Below are 17348 nucleotides of genomic sequence, written 5' to 3'. Positions count from 1 at the left end.
TTTTTTTTAAAGAAGGCAAGATGAGTTTATTTGGGAATTGCAGAGAACTGCGATTCGGGACATGCAAGCTACAGGGAGCCAAAGGCAAGTCCAAAGAGACCAAGGGAAAGTCAGCCTTTTTAGGTTTTAGGAGGAACCAGGAGATGGTTGCTTTGAATAAAAGTTCACTGGAGGTGGGCTTCCCTGGTGGCGCAGTGGTTGAGAGTGCGCCTGCCGATGCAGGGGACGTGGGTTCGTGCCCCGGTCCGAGAAGATCCCACATGACGCGGAGCGGCTGGGGCCGTGAGCCATGGCTGCTGAGCCTGCGCGTCCAGAGCCTGTGCTCCGCAACGGGAGAGGCCACAACAGTGAGAGGCCCGCATACCGCAAAAAAAAAAAAAAATTGTGCTGACTGCATATATTCCCCCTTCACCAAAATCACATATTGATATATAGTGACCTTCCCCCTACCTCTTTGGAGCTGTTTCTCCAGAAACTGAAATGCTGTCTCCCGGGCTATAGTCCTCATTTTGCCCCAAATAAAACTTAACTCACAACTCTGACACTGTGCAATTTTTTTTTAGTCGGCATTACTTTTACAAAAATTACCTTTAAGACAAAGAATAATCTTCACAATAATTTATGACATGAAGAGAGAAAATAAAAATGTTTATGCAAGACAGATACACGCTTTGCCACAAGTATTTCACACCGAAGTATTTCTTGAACTTCTAAAATTGAAAATGAGTTATGCATTTGATGACATTATACATTGTTGTGTGAGTAGTATGTTGTCTAGCAGATAATTTGTAAGTATATTACAAAACCAGCTCATTTGAAAGATGAAAGTGATGTTTTTAAATTGTTAGTATGTCATGATTTTATAATGTCATATTTTTACTTGTTATTTATTGTATGATTTCTATTAAAATAGAAATATATGATTTCTATTAAAAGAAATCATGTCTCAAAAATTTTGAAATTAGAAACAAAATTTTAATCTGTTTGAAAAACTTCTAAAACTATCAGAGCCGAGAGGAGCTTGAGAAGACATGACAACTAAATATAATGGACATTAGATAAAAACCAAGGAAATCTGAAAAAGGTGTAGACTTTATTTATTAAAATGTTTCAATATCAGTTTATTACTGTAACAAATGGACCACACTAGTATAAGATGTTAATAATGTGGTATATGGCAACTCTCCACACTCTGCAATTTTTCTGTAAACTTAAAATTTTTCTAAAAAATATGTATAAACAATAGCTTCTAAATGAAATTTTAGTCATGTAACCACCCCCATAATCAAATATATAGAGCATTTCTATCACACTTAAAAGCCTCCTCCTGCCTCTTTTGCAGTCAGCCCTCTTCTCCCCATCCCAGCCCCTGGAAACCACTGATTTCATTTATGTCCCTATAATTGTGCCTTTTCCAGAATGTCAGATGAATATAATCATACAGTATCCATCCTAGAATATGTAACCTTTGTGTCTGGCTTCTTTCCATTAGCATAATGTTTTTTAACTTACTGATGCATGTATCCATAGTTCCTTCATTATTATCACTGAGTACATTGACGGTTGTATCTCAAATTTTTTATGCATTTACTAGTTGATAAACATTTGGACTGTTTCCAGTTTGGGGCTATTATGAATAAAGCGGAAGCAAACATTCACTGACAGGTCTTTGTGTAGGCAAACGTTTTCATTTCTCTTGAGTAAATACCTAGGGTAGGGATGGGTCATATGTTAACTGTATGTTTAACTTCAAAAGTAACTGCTAAAATACTTTCCAATCTGTTTGTACTGTTTTGACTTCTGACAGATAATGTACAGGTGTTCCAGTTTCTCCACATTCTTGCCAGGAATTAGTGTTAAAAAATATTTTCCGGGCTTCCCTGGTGGCGCAGTGGTTGAGCGTCCGCCTGCCGATGCAGGGGACGTGGGTTCGTGCCCCGGTCCGGGAGGATCCCACATGACGCGGAGCGGCTGCGCCCGTGAGCCATGGCCACTGGGCCTGCGCGTCCGGAGCCTGTGCTCCGCAGCGGGAGAGGCCACAACAGTGAGAGGCCCGCATACCACAAAAAAAAAAAAAAAAAAAAAAAAAAATTTTCCATTTTAGGCCATCTAGTAGGTATGTAGTAGTGGTGGATTTAACTTACGTTTCCCTGATAACTAATAACATGGAGCATCTTTCTATGTGCTCACTTGCCATCCACATACATTCTTCTCTGAAGTGTCCAATTTTTGCCCATTTAAAAATTGAGTTGCTTATCTCTTACTATTGGATTGTAAGTATTCTTTATATATCCTGGGTATAATTCTTTTACCTTATATCAAGTTTTTAAAGATTTTCTTCCAATATGTCTTTTCATCTTATTAACAGTGTGTTTTGAAAGCATAGCTTAAATTTTGTTAAAATCCAGTTTATCAGTATTTTTCATTTTATGATTATGCTCAAGATCTAAGCAATATTTGCCTAGCCTAAGCTTCTAAAGATTTTTGCATATGCTTCATTCTTAAAGTTTTAGAATTTAAGGTCTTATATTTAGGTTTATGATACATTTTTTTACATCTTTATTGTAGTATGATAGCTTTACAAAGCTGTGTTAGTTTCTGCTGTAGAACAAAGTGAATCAGCTATATGTATACATATATCCCCATATCCCCTCCCTCTTGAGCCTCCCTCCCACCCTCCCTATCCCACCCCTCTAGGTGGTCACAAAGCACCGAGCTGATCTCCTTGTGCTATGCAGCAGCTTCCCACTAGCTATCTATTTTACATTTGGTAGTGTATATATGTCAATGCTACTCTCTCACTTCATCCCAGCTTTCCTTTCCCCCAGTGTGTCCTCAAGTCCATTCTCTACGTCTGCATCTTTATTCCTTCCCTGCCACTAGGTTCATCAGTACCATTTCTTTAGATTCTGTATATATGCATTAGCATACGATATTTTTCTCTTTCTGACTTAGTTCACTCTGTATGACAGACTCTAGGTCCATCCACCTCACTACAAATAACTCAATTTTGTTCCTTTTTATGGCTGAGTAATATTCAATTGTATATATGTGCCACATCTTCTTTATCCATTCATCTGTCAATGGACACTTAGGTTGCTTCCATGTCCTGGCTATTGTAAATAGTGCTGCAATGAACATTGTGGTACATGTATATGATACTTTTTTTTTTTTTTGCAGTACACGGGCCTCTCACTGTTGTGGCCTCTCCCGTCGCGGAGCACAGGCTCCGGACACGCAGGCTCAATGGCCATGGCTCACGGGCCCAGCCACTCCGCGGCATGTGGGATCTTCCCGGACCGGGGCACGAACCCATGTCCCCTGCATCGGCAGGCAGACTGCGCCACCAGGGAAGCCCCTATGATACATTTCTGTGTTAATTTTTTTTTTACATAGGGAAAGGTAAGTGTTGAGTTGATTTTTCTTTACTTTCCTTCTGTTTTCTTTCTCTTTCTTTCTTACACTCTGTCACTCTTTTTTTTTTTTTTTTTGGATATTTATATCCAATTATTCCAGTACCTTTATTTTAATACTACCCCTTTCCCTCATTAGGTTAGCTTGGCATCTTTTATTAAAATGAAATAACATAGATGTATGGTTTCAATGGCCTAAAAATAGGTATACCCATTTGGGGAGTAAATACTATTTACTTTTGTGTTTACTGTTCTACACACAATGTTCAGAATCCACTCAAAAATTATGAAGCAGAACAAACACAAATAAGATCAACCTTAAGAGAAAAAGGAAGCAACAAAGTCAGAACCACAAAAGATCCAGATACTGAAACTATCAGATGGATATTTCAAATAACTATGACTTATGTGCTAAAAGATCTAACAGAAAAGACAAAAACACAGAGAAAATAAGGGGAATTTTACCAGATAAATATAAACTATAAAAAGGTTCAAATGTAGATGGTAGAAAAATGCACACACACACAATATCAGAAATGAAGAATTCCTTAAGTGGGTTTATCAGCAGACAGGACACAGCTGAAGAAAGAATCGGTGAACACACTAGGTCAATAGAAATTATCCAAACCGAAACACAAAGAGAAAAAAGGGTGAAAAAAATAGAGTATCCAGGAGCTGTGAGACAATATCAAACTGTCTAACATACATGAAATTGATGTCTCCAAAGAAGAAGAAGAAAGAGAAAACATGACAAAAAAGATACTTTAGGAAATAATGGCCAAGAATTTTCCAAAATTAATTAAAGAAAAGAAAACATATAAATCTAAGAAACTCAAACACCAATTAGGATACACACACACACACACAACACACACACACTACAGTCAAATTGCTGAAAAACAAAGATAAAGAGTAAATCTTGAAAGCATCAGAGGAAGGAGAAGACACATGACACACAGGAAAACAAACACAAGGATGACAACAGACTTCCCCAAAATATGCAACCTGGAAGACAATGGACTGACAATTTTCTTGAAGTGCTTTCTTTGTTTTAAGAAGCATGCAAGATTTTCAACAAATGGTCTACTAATTTTTTAGACTTAATTTTTTTAAAGCAGATTTAGGTTTACAATAAAATCAAGAGGAAGGTACAGAGATTTCCCATATACCCCACCATCCCAAACATGTGTAACCTCCCCAATCATCAATATCACTCAGCAGAATGGTACATTTTTTAAAAACAAGAATGGACCTACACTGACATACCATAATCCTCCAAAGCCCATGGCTTACCTAGAGCTTCACTCTCGATATTGTATATTCAATGAGTTTAGACAAATGTATAATGATATATACCAATTATTAAAATATCATACAGAAAACTTTTACTGCCCTAAAAATCCTCTGTGCTTTGCCTATTCATCTCCGCTCCCACCCAAAGATTGACATCTTTAAAGTATTAATATTTTTTAAAAATCCATCCAGAATTCTATACTCAGTGAAAATATACTTCAAAAATAAAGGCCAACTGAAAAGTTTTTCAGAAAAACAACATAAACTGAAGATAAAGGAAGTTCTTTAGGCCAAATAAGGATGACAATAAATCAAAACACCAAAGTACAGAAATGAATGAAAAGTGCTATAAATATAAATGGTAAATACAAGGGTATATATAAAGTATATTATTCCTTATTTTAAATTACTTTAAAAGATAATTGACTTCCTAAAGCAAAAAACAATAATGTATTGTGGGGTTTATTATATAGAGAGAATTAAAATCTATGACAAATATAGCACAAAAAATGCAAGAGAATAAACCTTATGGTTGTAAGGTTTTAACACTATATGTGAACTTATAATTTCCAGTTGACTGTGATGAGTTAAAGATGTACATTTAAACTCTAGAGCAACCACTAGAAAGTTCAAAGAGATGTTGTAAGTGGTGTAGCAAGATGATGGAATAGGAGTTTTCTACCATCATCCCCCCATAGAAGTGTCACATTTGACAACTACCCACGGACAGGAGCACTTTTGTGGGACTCCAGGATTTTGGCAGAGAAATTCATCATCAGAGAAGAAATCCTAGAATTCATCATCAGAGAAGAAATCCTAGAATAGATGCACTGAAGAAAGAAAAAAGATAGTTTCACTTTAACCATGTAATTTCTCTCCAGAGGAGGCACAGTTCAGTGCCAAGAGAGCCCCCCTTGGCCCACAGTGTCTCCCATGTGGGAAAGTGAGAGCATAGTGAGTGAGCACACAGCTACCCCAGACATGTGAAGTGCTGTTCAAGAGGCCCACTTCTTTATTGTCTCTCCCAGATTACTGAGGTGATCAGCACAGCTGAGAGGTTGAGACAGCCTTGGAGTAGGAAAGAGAGGCCCATATCCTACCAACTGCTCTGCAATCTCCATCAGGAAGACTGCCATGATCCACCTCTCTTATTGATCCCCAAATGACCCAGGGCGCCCAAACACTCCACATGCCTCACTCCCTTTTTCCTCTGGCTGAGTCCCCAAAAGCACCTGTGCAGACAGTGAGTGCAAATATTTCACACAGATAGCAGGACTAGATGAAGGCCCACATACAGGACACTACCTTAAGGAAAACCAACAGGAAGCACCAAGTCTGGCTTTGCAGGATCAAAAGAAGGCTCTTAAGAATTCTTCCTCAGAGGGGAACAAGAGGTGTGGAGTAGATGAATCCATAGAGAAGGTCTGAGAGACCCTCAGAATCCTTAACCAGGCTGACTGGTGAAGGCATTTCCTTCCCAAAGCTAGTCAGTAAAGAGTGGAGGAGGTGACTGCATCTTCAAATGTGAGGACAGCAAGACAAGACTCAAGACATCAAAAAACATGAAAAATCCTTTGGTGCCGTGAATCAAAGGAAGACAGTATTATTTCAATAACCAACCCCAAAGAAATGGAGATGTGTGAATGGTCCAGCAAAGATTCCGAATTATTGTTTTAAGGAAGCTCTGCGAGCTACAAGAGAACACAGACAACTCATCACAATCAGGAAAAACACATGAACAGAATGAGAAGTTCAATAAAGAGAAACTATTAAAAAAGAACCTAAGAGAAGAGTTGAAGAACATAGTGAAGTGAAAATTCACCAGTAAAGAGTGTCAAAACAGATTTGATCAAGTAGAAGAAAGAATTCATGAACTCAAAGGCAAGTCATCTAAAATTATGCATCAAAGATTTCCTGTAGAAAAGAAGAAGAGATAAAGAAGTTCCCTGACCAAAAAAAAGTTGAGGCAGTTCATCACCTCTAGACCTACCTTACAAGAAATGCTAAAGGGAGCTCTTCAAGCTGAAACAAAAGGACACTAACTAGCAATGTGAAAACATGTGAAAATATAAAACTCACTTTTCCTGTAAGGAAAGCACATTGTCAAATTCAGAGTACTCTGATACAGTAATTGTGTGAAAATAACTTAAAAATCTAATATAAAAGTTTTTTAAAGTGTTAAAAATAATTTTAGCTATAATAATGTATTAATGTTTACACCATATTAAAATGTAAATTGTGACATCAAAAACATAAAATGTGGGATTTTTTATAGTTTTGCATGCAGTTAATTTGTTGGCTGTTGTAACTATAAGATGTAACTATAAGTTGTTTTTTATAAGCCTCATGGTAACCACAAAGCAAAACCTATAGTAAGTACACAAAAATAAAGAGAAAGGAATGAAAGCATACCACTACAGAAAATCATCAAATCACAAAGGAAGAAAGAAAGAGAGGAAGAAAGAAATTACAAAATAGCCAGAAAACAATTCACAAATCAGCAATGGTAAGTCCATAACTATAAATAATTACTTTAAACATAAATTATATATTAAATTATCTGAGCAAAAGACATAGGGTGGCTGATTGGATTTAAAAAAAAGATCCAACTATATGCTGCCCACAAGAGACTCAACTTCAGCTTTAAGGACTCACACAGATTGAAACTGAGGGTATGGAAAAAGATGTTCCATGCAGATGGAAACTAAAAAAGTGAGCAAAGGTAGCTATATTTATGTCAGACTTTAAGTCAGAAACTACCACAGTTGTTCATAATATTTCCTTATACTCTGTTTTGCTTCTATAAAGTTGATAGTAATATTCTCTCTCATCCTTGATGTTAGTAACTTGAGCCTTCTCCCTTTTTTTCTTGGCCAGTCTACCTAAAGGTTTGTTATTAGTGTTGATCTTTTCCAGAAACCAATTTCTTTTTTTTTTTATTTCTCTATTGTTTTCTATATCCTAAACAATAAATTTCAACTTTATCTTTGCTATTTTTTTCCTTTGTGTTTGCATTGGCTTTAGATCACTCTCCTTTTGCCAGTGTCTTAAGGTGGAATATTAGGTTTTTGAATTGAGATCTTGTTGATATAGACATTTACAGCCATAAATTTTGCCCTAAGCACTGTTTTAGCTGCATTCCATAGTTTTGGTATTTTGTGTCTTCATTTTCAATCATCACAAAGTATTTTTAAATCTCCTTTGTGATCTCCTCTTCAGATATTTAGCTGTGTGTTGCTTGATATCCACATATTTGTTAATTTTCCAAATTTATTTGTTTTTTATTTTGAATTTTATTTTATTGCAGTCAGAAAATATATTTTGTTTTACTTCAGTCCTTTTAATTCTACTGGGGCTTGTTTTATGGCCTAGCACATTAGTATATCCTGGAGTTCATTCCATGTATACTTTGAGAAAAATGTGTGTTCTACTGTTGTTGAGTGTGTGTTCTACAGATGTTCTACAGTTTGGTCTGTAGACTAGACTTGAGGTCTTCTATTTCCTGTTCTTCTGTCTAGTTGTTTTATCCATTATTAAAAATGGAGTATTAAAGTCCTCAACTATTATTATTGAATTGTTGATTTCTTTTATCAATTCTGTTATCAATTTTGTTTTATTTATTTTGTTACTCTATTGTTAGGTGCATGTATGTTTATAATTGTTATATCTTTCTGTTGGATTGGTCCTTTTATAAAATTTATAGAATTTTAATATGTATAAAATGTCTCTATGTCTAGTAATATTTTTTTGTTTTCAAGTACATTTTTCTCATATTAGTATAACCACTCCAGCTTTCTTATGTTTGTTGCTTACATAATTTTTTCATCCTTTTACTTTCAACCAAATTGAATCTTTGAATTTAAAAGGTGTTTCCTGTAAACGTCATAAAATTGGATCTTGTTTCTTTATCCACACTGCCAATCTCTGCCTTTTGATTGGAGGTTTAATCTATTCACACTTAATGTTAATATTGATATTGTTAGAAATATGTCTGACATTTCACATTTTATTTTCTATATGTATCTTGTCATTTTTGTTCCACTCTTCATCATTTACTGTTTTCTTTTGCATCAAGCAAGTGTTTTTTAGTGTAACTTTTAATTCCTTTAATAAATTGTGTAAATTTAATTCCTTTTATAATATTTTTTGTTACTTTATGTATTTTGGGCTTACCATATATATATATTAAGTTGTCAGAATGTACTTCAGATTTATATTAAATAATTCCAGTGAGATATAGAAATGGTATTTCAGTTTTCCTCTTTTTCCTCTTCCCCTTTTTTTAAGACCTCTATATATGCTATAAAATTTGCAATACATTGTTATAATTATTAACTTATATAACTTTATATTATTTTTAAAGTTGACAATAAAGGAAAGAAAATATATATTTCTACTGTTTGTTCTATTAACCTTCCTTTTTGCAATTTCTGGTTCTCTTCTTGTTCTTGTAGATTTGAATTGTTCTCTGCTGTCATTTCCTTACTCCAATATAGCTTTGCTCCCATTCACCTCTTTCATGCTGGTATTGTCAAATATATTACATTTCTATATGTTACAATCCTAACAATACATATATGTGTATACTGTTTTATACAGTTGATAGTTATATAAATTAAGTGATAAACTATGAATTTATACTGCCTTTCACAATTACATAATTATCTTTACTGGTACTGTTTATTTCTTTGTATAAATTTAAGTTACTGTGTGGAGTCACTTGCTCTAGGTCTGAAAACCTTATTTTAGTATTTCTTACACAGCAGGTCTGCTAACAATAAATTTTCTAAAATTTTGTGTATCTTGAAATGTTTTTATTTTACCCTCATTTTTGAAATATGGTTTTGGTGGAGATAAGATTCTCTTTTGACAGTTTTCTTTTAGGAATTTGAATACATTGTGCCATTGCCTTCTGGCCTCCATTGTTTCTAGTGATCAGTCAGCTGTTCATTTTACTGGAGTTCCTGAAAACATGAAGGTTGTTGCTTTCAAGAGTTTGTCTTACACTGTGATGTGTCTGCACGTGAATCTCATTGGGTTTATACTACTTGCAGTTGGATGAATTTTAGATACGTGTTTTTCATCAAATTTTGAGTTTTCAGCCATTATTTTTAAAAACATTTTTCTATTCCTTTCTATCTTTCCTCTAACTCTTTAATCCCATTACACATATGTTGTTGTAGTTTATGGTATCCCACTTTCTCTAAAGCTCTGTACATCTTTTTTTAAATTATTTTGTTGTTCAGATTGCATGATCCCTCTCACTTTAAATTCAGTGATTCTTTGTTCTGCCAGCTCAAGTCTACGCTGAGCCCATTTAGTAAAATTTTTATTTTAGTTATTGTATTTTTCAAGTTCATATTTTCCATTTGGTTCTTTTCATACTTTATCTCTCTTAATTGTTATTCTTTATTTGATGAGTCATATTATAACTTCCTTTATTGCTTTAAGCACTGTTTATTTTAGTTCTTTGAAGTCTTAACTGCTTCTTTGAAGTCTTTCTCTTTTAAGTTTGAAATCCGTACACTCTCAAAGGCAGTTTCTGTTGCCAGCTTTTTTTCTTGTGTATGGAACACATTTTCCTTTTTATTTAGAAATCTTGTAATTTTTTGTTTAAAGCTGGTCATTTTGAACACACTATTTTAGCAACAATGGATGCTGATCCCTCCCACCCTGCTCCCATACTCTTTGCAAGGCTTCTTGTTGCTTTGTTAATGCTTTTCGTTTGTTTGTTTGTTTAGTGACTGCTGAACTATGTAATGACGTATAATTCCCTGCAGTGTACAACTTCTGATGCCACTCCTCAGAAGGTGCAGCCTGGAGCATGTGCAGTTACTCTGCAATTGTAGTGGATTTAGCAGGGTTCCATTTGACTTTCTCCTTCCCTGTGATTATGTTAAACTGTCTGCCTACCTTGGTATCACATCCAGCTCTCAGTCTCCATTAATTGCTGGCTGACTGTTTTCAATAAGCTTTTGGGCATAAAATGCTACCTATTCTGACCCAAATCCTTGAGCCCACTTGTTGAGGTTTGTTCTGACCACAGGAGGGCTCTTTTTCACTGTCTCTTTCCCTGGCTTTCTCAGATAAACTTCTAGCTTGTTTACACTGTAGCCTGTTGCTCTCATGAAGCTTCCAGCCTCCTTTTAATTGCTTATCATCACTGCTTACCTCCATTGTTTTCCAGAGCACCCTTAGGCTTGAATTTCTCCACACTCTGTTCTAAATAGTTCCCTTGGGTAGAGCTTTAAAGCTCTGTGTTCTTATGACCTACATATCCTGTTGGGCAAAACCTCTGTGTCACTGCTCTGGAGGTGGGGACCAGCTCAGTGGCCCACTTCTCTCAGAGTGATACTCTGCTTCACAAACAGGTCACTGGGCTGGGGCAGCTGCCTCTGGACTTCTCTGCTTTCCTCCCCTGGGATACAGACTCTGGCCTATATGCTGAGGTGAAGGCAACTGGGGTCTCAGTATTCTTGGTCTGCCATGCCTGGGTAGTTTCTGTCCTGTGAGTAACGGTTAGGTGGAGGAAGGGATCCCCAGACCTCTCACTGCTCTTGCTTCAAATACAGCCTCTGCAACACTGAGCTGGTGGCCTGCCCCTCAAGTAGAGGCACCACAGCCCTTGACTGGGAGCTGATGGAAAAGGGAGCACTATGTTCTTGGCTACAGCTCTGCAGAGTGAAGCTTCCACTTTGCTGAGCTAGAGCGAGGAAAGAAAGAGTGAGTCACGGCTCCAATGCCACAGATTTCTGCTGTTCTTACCAAGTAGATATTCTTAAACAAATGCTTCTTCCTTTCTGTGTGTGCTTCCAGAGATTTAAAATGGTTGAGTTTCTTTTCTAATTTTTACCAGCTAGGTTATTTCACTGGGGAGGGGGTCCATGGAGGTCCTTATGCCACCATTCTGGAAATTGTCTCCTAATATCATATGATTTTAAGTCAAGAGCTTCAAAATTAGTGAAGCATATACATTGTGCTCAATAAAAAACATATATATGCAATAATAGTTTTATTTTTATGTATTATTTATTATTTATGTATTAGTTATCTATTGGTGCATTGAAAATCGCAACAAAACTAAGTGTCTAATAACAACGTTCATTCTGCTTATGAATCTGCATTTTGACAGGGCTCCATGGGGATTCATTTTTGCATTACTCCATGTCAGCTAGGGTTCCTCAAAGCTTGGGAATTGGAATAATCTAAGGGCTTACCCATTCATATTTCTGATGGGTGATGTTGGAGGCTAGAATAGCTGGGGCTTTGGGGGTATCTCTCTATATCTTGTGTATATTTGTGGCCTGTCCATGTATGCTTCAGTATGTTTCAGCGTAGCTGACCTTTTAAATGTCACCTGAGGGCTTCTAAGACATGTGTCTTGAGAGAGTCAGGTGGCAGCTCTATGACCTTTTACGATCTAGCCTTGGAAGCCATGCAGTAGTCAGAGGCCCACCAGATTCAATAGGGGGTAACAGGGCTTCCCTGGTGGTGCAGTGTTTGGGAGTCCACCTGCCGATGCAGGGGACACGTGTTCGTGCCCCGGTCCGGGAGGATCCCACATGCCGCGGAGCGGCTGGGCCCGTGAGCCATGGCCGCTGAGCCTGCGCGTCCGGAGCCTATGCTCCGCAACGGGAGGGGCCACAACAGTGAGAGGCCCGCGTACCGGAAAAAAAAAAAAAAAGGGGGGTAACACAGACAAAATTTCTTCTGGAAGGAGTGTCAACAGTACAACTGGAGAAGAATGCATGGGATGGGATGCATTGGTATGGCTGCTTTGGGAAAATACTACCTGCAACAGGGGTAAAAGCTAACAGGTTGCTATTTATTGTTAGGAAATATAAAACTTTTAAATAATTTAAAATATAATTCACCTTTCTTTTTTAACTTCTATTTTATTTGTTTATAATGTATGTATTTCAGTAGAATATGCATGTAATTTATAAATAAGTAGTCACATAATGGGATTCTCTTCAAATTCCTTTTTTTTTTTTTCTTTGCTGTACGCAGGCCTCTCACTGTTGTGGCCTCTCCCATTGCAGAGCACAGGCTCCGGACGCACAGGCTCAGCGGCCATGGCTCACGGGCCCAGCTGCTCCACGGCATGTGGGATCTTCCTGGACCGGGGCACGAACCCGTGTCCCCTGCATCGGCAGGCGGACTCTCAACCCACTGCGCCACCAGGGAAGCCCCTCAAATTCCTTTTAATAATGTATTGTATGATCAAAAAATTTAGAAAACTCTAATACAGAAATTCAAAATCAGGTTGAGTGATTTCCTCAGCAGTACACCAATATATATATATTATGATAAAATTATTTTGTGATAACTTCCAAACAAGTATAAAACCCAAACTATTGGAACAGAATTATAATAATAATTAGCATCTGGTAAGAACACCCTATGTGTCAGGCATAGTCTTATGAATTTTACATATATTACATAAACACATAAATATTTACATTTAGTTCTCTTAGTAACTATATGAACTAGGTATTTATTATTTGTTTTGCAGATGAGAAAATGGAATCTTGGAACGGATAAGTCAGCCAGCTTGTATGACAGAGCTGAACTCCAGAGCCCGTAATCTTAACTACCATACAGAGAAATGAGAATTTTACAGGTGTCTATTGTGGTGTGTGTTTTTAGGAAAGTCTGTTTAGGGCCGAAAGCAGTGGTGTGTGGAAAATATTTAACAACCAGCCCTCCAAAAAGAAACTGTAGGCAAGTATATATGTACATCTGTTTATTATAATTTTTACTGACCCAAAGGAGACGCCCACATAATTTACAAATAATAATAAAAGATATATATTCTTTATCTTAATTCCATAACCTATAACTTCAGTGTGACTTGCTATTTCTTGCAAAATGCAACCTATACTTCTACTGCTCAAAAACAATGTAACAAAATCAGATGATGAATAAATGCTAGATTACTGTCTAATCAGCAAAGAAATTATTCATACTGTCAGAAAAAGGGTAGTTTCAACATGAATGTTGGTTGATAATTTTGTTTGGGCTAATGAGTCAGATGGAAGTGAAACAATGAAGATGTATGTCAATGAAAATAAGTGGAGGAAGCCAACTTTTTTAAGACATTACTACTATTTAGCAGAGGCATAAGTGTATTAAATACAGTAGGTTTCTAGAATATGCTCCCAGATACAAGAAGTATTCCTTAATTTTTTATCATGGTAAAGTGAAATATACATAACATAAAATTTACCATCTTAACCATTTATAAGTGTACAATTCAGTGGCATTAAGTACATTCACATTGTCGTACAATCATCACCACTATTCATCCTCAGAATTCCTTCATCACCCCAAACTAGAACTCTGTACCCCATGAAACAGTAACTCCCTATTCACCCCTCTCCAGGTCCCCAGAAACCACAATTCTACTTTCTTTCTATATGAATTTGCCTATTCTAGGTACCTCATATAAGTGGAATCATATAATAGTTGTCCTTTGGGGTCTGGCTTATATCACTTAGCAAAATGTTGTAGCATGTGTCTGAATTACATTCCTTTTAAGGCTGTATAATATCCCATCGTATGTGTATATCATATTTTATTCATCATTCATTTACCAGTGGACATTTGGGTTGTTTCCACCTGTTGGCTATTGTGAATAATGCTGCTATAAACATTGGTGTACAAATATTGATTTGAGTCTTTGCTTTCAATTTTTGGGGGTATATACCCAAAAGTGGAATTGCTGGATCATATGGTAATTCTATGCTTAATTTTTTGGAAGAAGTATCTTACTGTTTTCCAGTGCCATCCTTTCATTTATTTGTTTAAGTTTACTCTCACTCTGTGTTCTGCCATTATCCTGGGGAACTTCAAGTTTCTAACATCTCCTTTGCTTCCACCCATGCTCCGATCACATATTATATCTCATTTATTAATGTCTCAAACTCTTACTCCATCATTATAAACTTAGATTCCGAACACAGTCTAAGGCTTAGCTTGATTTCCAAGTATAGCAGAGACAGATCAATGATTGAAGAATGACTCTGTCTGGTAATATTCAATAAATGCATTATAACTTATTAAATTTTTTTATATAAAAACAAATTTATACCTTGTGAACAAGAAACAAAAATTCCTTCTAGGAGACAGACTATGAGCCAGTGGGAAACACAACTCACAGTACAAACAAGTGACAAATGACAATAATGCTATGTGATATATACACTTCACTAGTAGGAAATGCAAAATTTCAAGGGAAGTTAAAAGATGGAGAAATTTACTCTTCTTTGAGGAAGAATACCTAGCTGAGAGGTAACACTTGAGTTGAGCCTTTATAGATCTTCAGTGACAGTTTGTAACCGAGGAAGGGAGATCAGGGCAATCCAGGTCAGCAGAACAAATGTGCAGAGGCTCAGAGCTGGCAGGCGAGGCGGGGTGTGTTCAGGCAGGTTAGACTCAAATGTGTAACTGTGGAGGCAATGAAGAGGGGTGGGGTGGAGGTGGTGTCAGAGGATCAGGCTGAATAGAGTTTGGCCCTAGACTGAGAATGATTTTGAGTGACAGACTAAGGAGCTGCTCTTTAGTTTAAGACTAATGGAGACTCACAGCAGTTTGTAAGTAGAGGAGTGACATGGTAAATTCTGCATTTAGAAAGCCCAGCTCAGTGATCACATAGAGAAAGAACTGAAGGGATTTAAAACTAGAAAATAAGAGACCAGATAGGAGGTCAGTGTACCAGACAGTGCTCTGCTGTTGAGGATGACATTGGAGAGATACCTCTTGCATTTTTCTTCCAACACTGTTATAAATGTCTCACCTTGAAGACCAGGATAGAAAGTTCCATGCAGCAAAAAGAAATCTGTTTAGTTAGAGGTGTGAATTTTTATAAATGACATTTTAGCAAAATTTTAAGAGTGACTTTTGTAGCATTAGGAAAGAGGAATCACCATGTAGAATTTATTTGGCTTTCATTCTTTCTTTCCTCTGATAGGAGTTCATCCCTGAAGAGCAAAGTACAAGTTTCTGACCTAATGTGTCTCCAGTCTCTTCTGTTTGATCACCTTTACATTGAGGCCAGCACACCTTTAGTGTGACACTTTTTATATTCACAATATCTTGTTTGCAGAAAGATTTTTCTTTTATCAGAAACAAAGACGATGTCCATCAGCCAGTGTTAGTAAAGGCAAGGATCAAACAGCCTTCCCAATTTATACTATGCTGACCACACTCAAAAATGAGAATTTATGTGGGCTTCCCTGGTGGCGCAGTGGTTGAGAGTCTGCCTGCCGATGCAGCGCACACGGGTTCGTGCCCCGGTCCGGGAAGATCCCACATGCCGCGGAGCGGCTGGGCCCGTGAGCCATGGCCGCTGAGCCTGCGCGTGCTCCGCAATGGGAGAGGCCACAACAGTGAGAGGCCCGTGTACCGCAAAAAAAAAAAAAAAAAATGAGAATTTATGGCAGGATTCAAATCAATGCAGATAATTCCTTGATATATTTTAGGGAGTGGAATTTCTAACAGGTCTATTCTTTGCCTGAAACCTGCAAATACATGTGACTTTTAATGTTGTCAATGGCATGAGTTACAAGTAGAGATAAGTGGTGATGAACACAATGTTTGTTATGTCAAATCTTTCCCTTTTACCTCTAAAAATCAAAATAGCCTCATCCTCTAATCCTGGCCACAGTCACTGAGGAGAATTACAATAAAAGCCACAAATACTATTAGTTGAAACTTGAGATAAGTAAAATATGCATAAATCCTCTCAAGGGAAAAATATTCGCTGTGGGTGTCTTTCCTTTTCAGTCACTGAAAACAAAGTTCTGGGCACTGATGACCACAGTTGTTGTTCAGTTCCCTCTTGTACTCAGAAGATTCAAAGAGGGCTGACATTAGCATTCGAATCACCCTCCTTCAGCAGGAGCTGACCGCACTGTGTTTTGAATGGGACTAAATGTCCATTCCTGGGACAGAGACCACAAAGAGAGGAGACAAGGGGCTGGTTTCCAACTTGTGAGCTTTAGACTCCTGCAGGGATTCACGTGAAGAGGGGTACCGTGCAGCTGAACGCAGGTCAGAAGAAGACTCTGGACTGGAAATACAAATGCGGCTGGAAAATGCATCTCAGATGTGTACGTGCATCCTCCCTTGCTACAGAAATACATTAAATTCTTTCAAATACACCCCAGGGTCTCCTCTCTCTGTCACACCCTCAACACACACCCAAGAAGTGAGTTTATTGGGTAAAAACAGAAACAAATGCTGTCACTGGGATGCATACGTGGAGAGCAAAGTTTCTTCTCTGTGTCAGAAATTAGATCAAAGCTTGAGGAGAAAGATTATGGGGAGGAAGAAATGGAGACCCTCCATTCTTCAGTGTTGGAAGCTGATCAAAAACATTTCTTGGGAGTGCCTCGAAGATTTCTCAGAGCGAGTCACCCTTCCAGCCACCTTTGGAGGAAAATCAGCGACTCACCCCTCACTCACTGCGTGTCTGGTTTGGGGTCACACTGGTCATGTCTGGGAGACAGCACAACCTCCTCTCCTGCAGACGAGCTCAGGCCAAGGGCATGAACTACTCCCAAAAAGAAGAAGAAGCTTCTGGATAACTTTGGAGGAGATATCGTTAAGCCCACACCCCTAGACTAAATTGAACCATTT

The 17348-nt window shown here is 37.4% G+C and overlaps 1 long non-coding RNA gene across 2 annotated transcripts in view; it reads left to right on the top strand.

The window, feature by feature from the left end:
• The window catches only part of LOC117197834 (uncharacterized), a 135077-nt gene extending 119007 nt beyond the window's left edge, over nt 1–16070 (top strand). The window contains exons 6-7 of one of the 2 annotated variants that reach the window (XR_007479264.1): nt 13222–13329; nt 15679–16070. This is a non-coding gene — a long non-coding RNA (uncharacterized LOC117197834). Of the gene's footprint in view, nt 1–13221; nt 15654–15678 lie in introns of those variants that run through there. The other variant, XR_004478735.2, reaches the window with a different exon arrangement.
• The last annotated feature ends 1278 nt before the right edge of the window (nt 16071–17348 follow it).

The sequence above is a fragment of the Orcinus orca genome, chromosome 9 (genome assembly GCF_937001465.1).
Source record: "Orcinus orca chromosome 9, mOrcOrc1.1, whole genome shotgun sequence".
Taxonomy (NCBI): domain Eukaryota; kingdom Metazoa; phylum Chordata; class Mammalia; order Artiodactyla; family Delphinidae; genus Orcinus; species Orcinus orca.
This window is presented reverse-complemented; position numbering and strand designations above follow the sequence as displayed.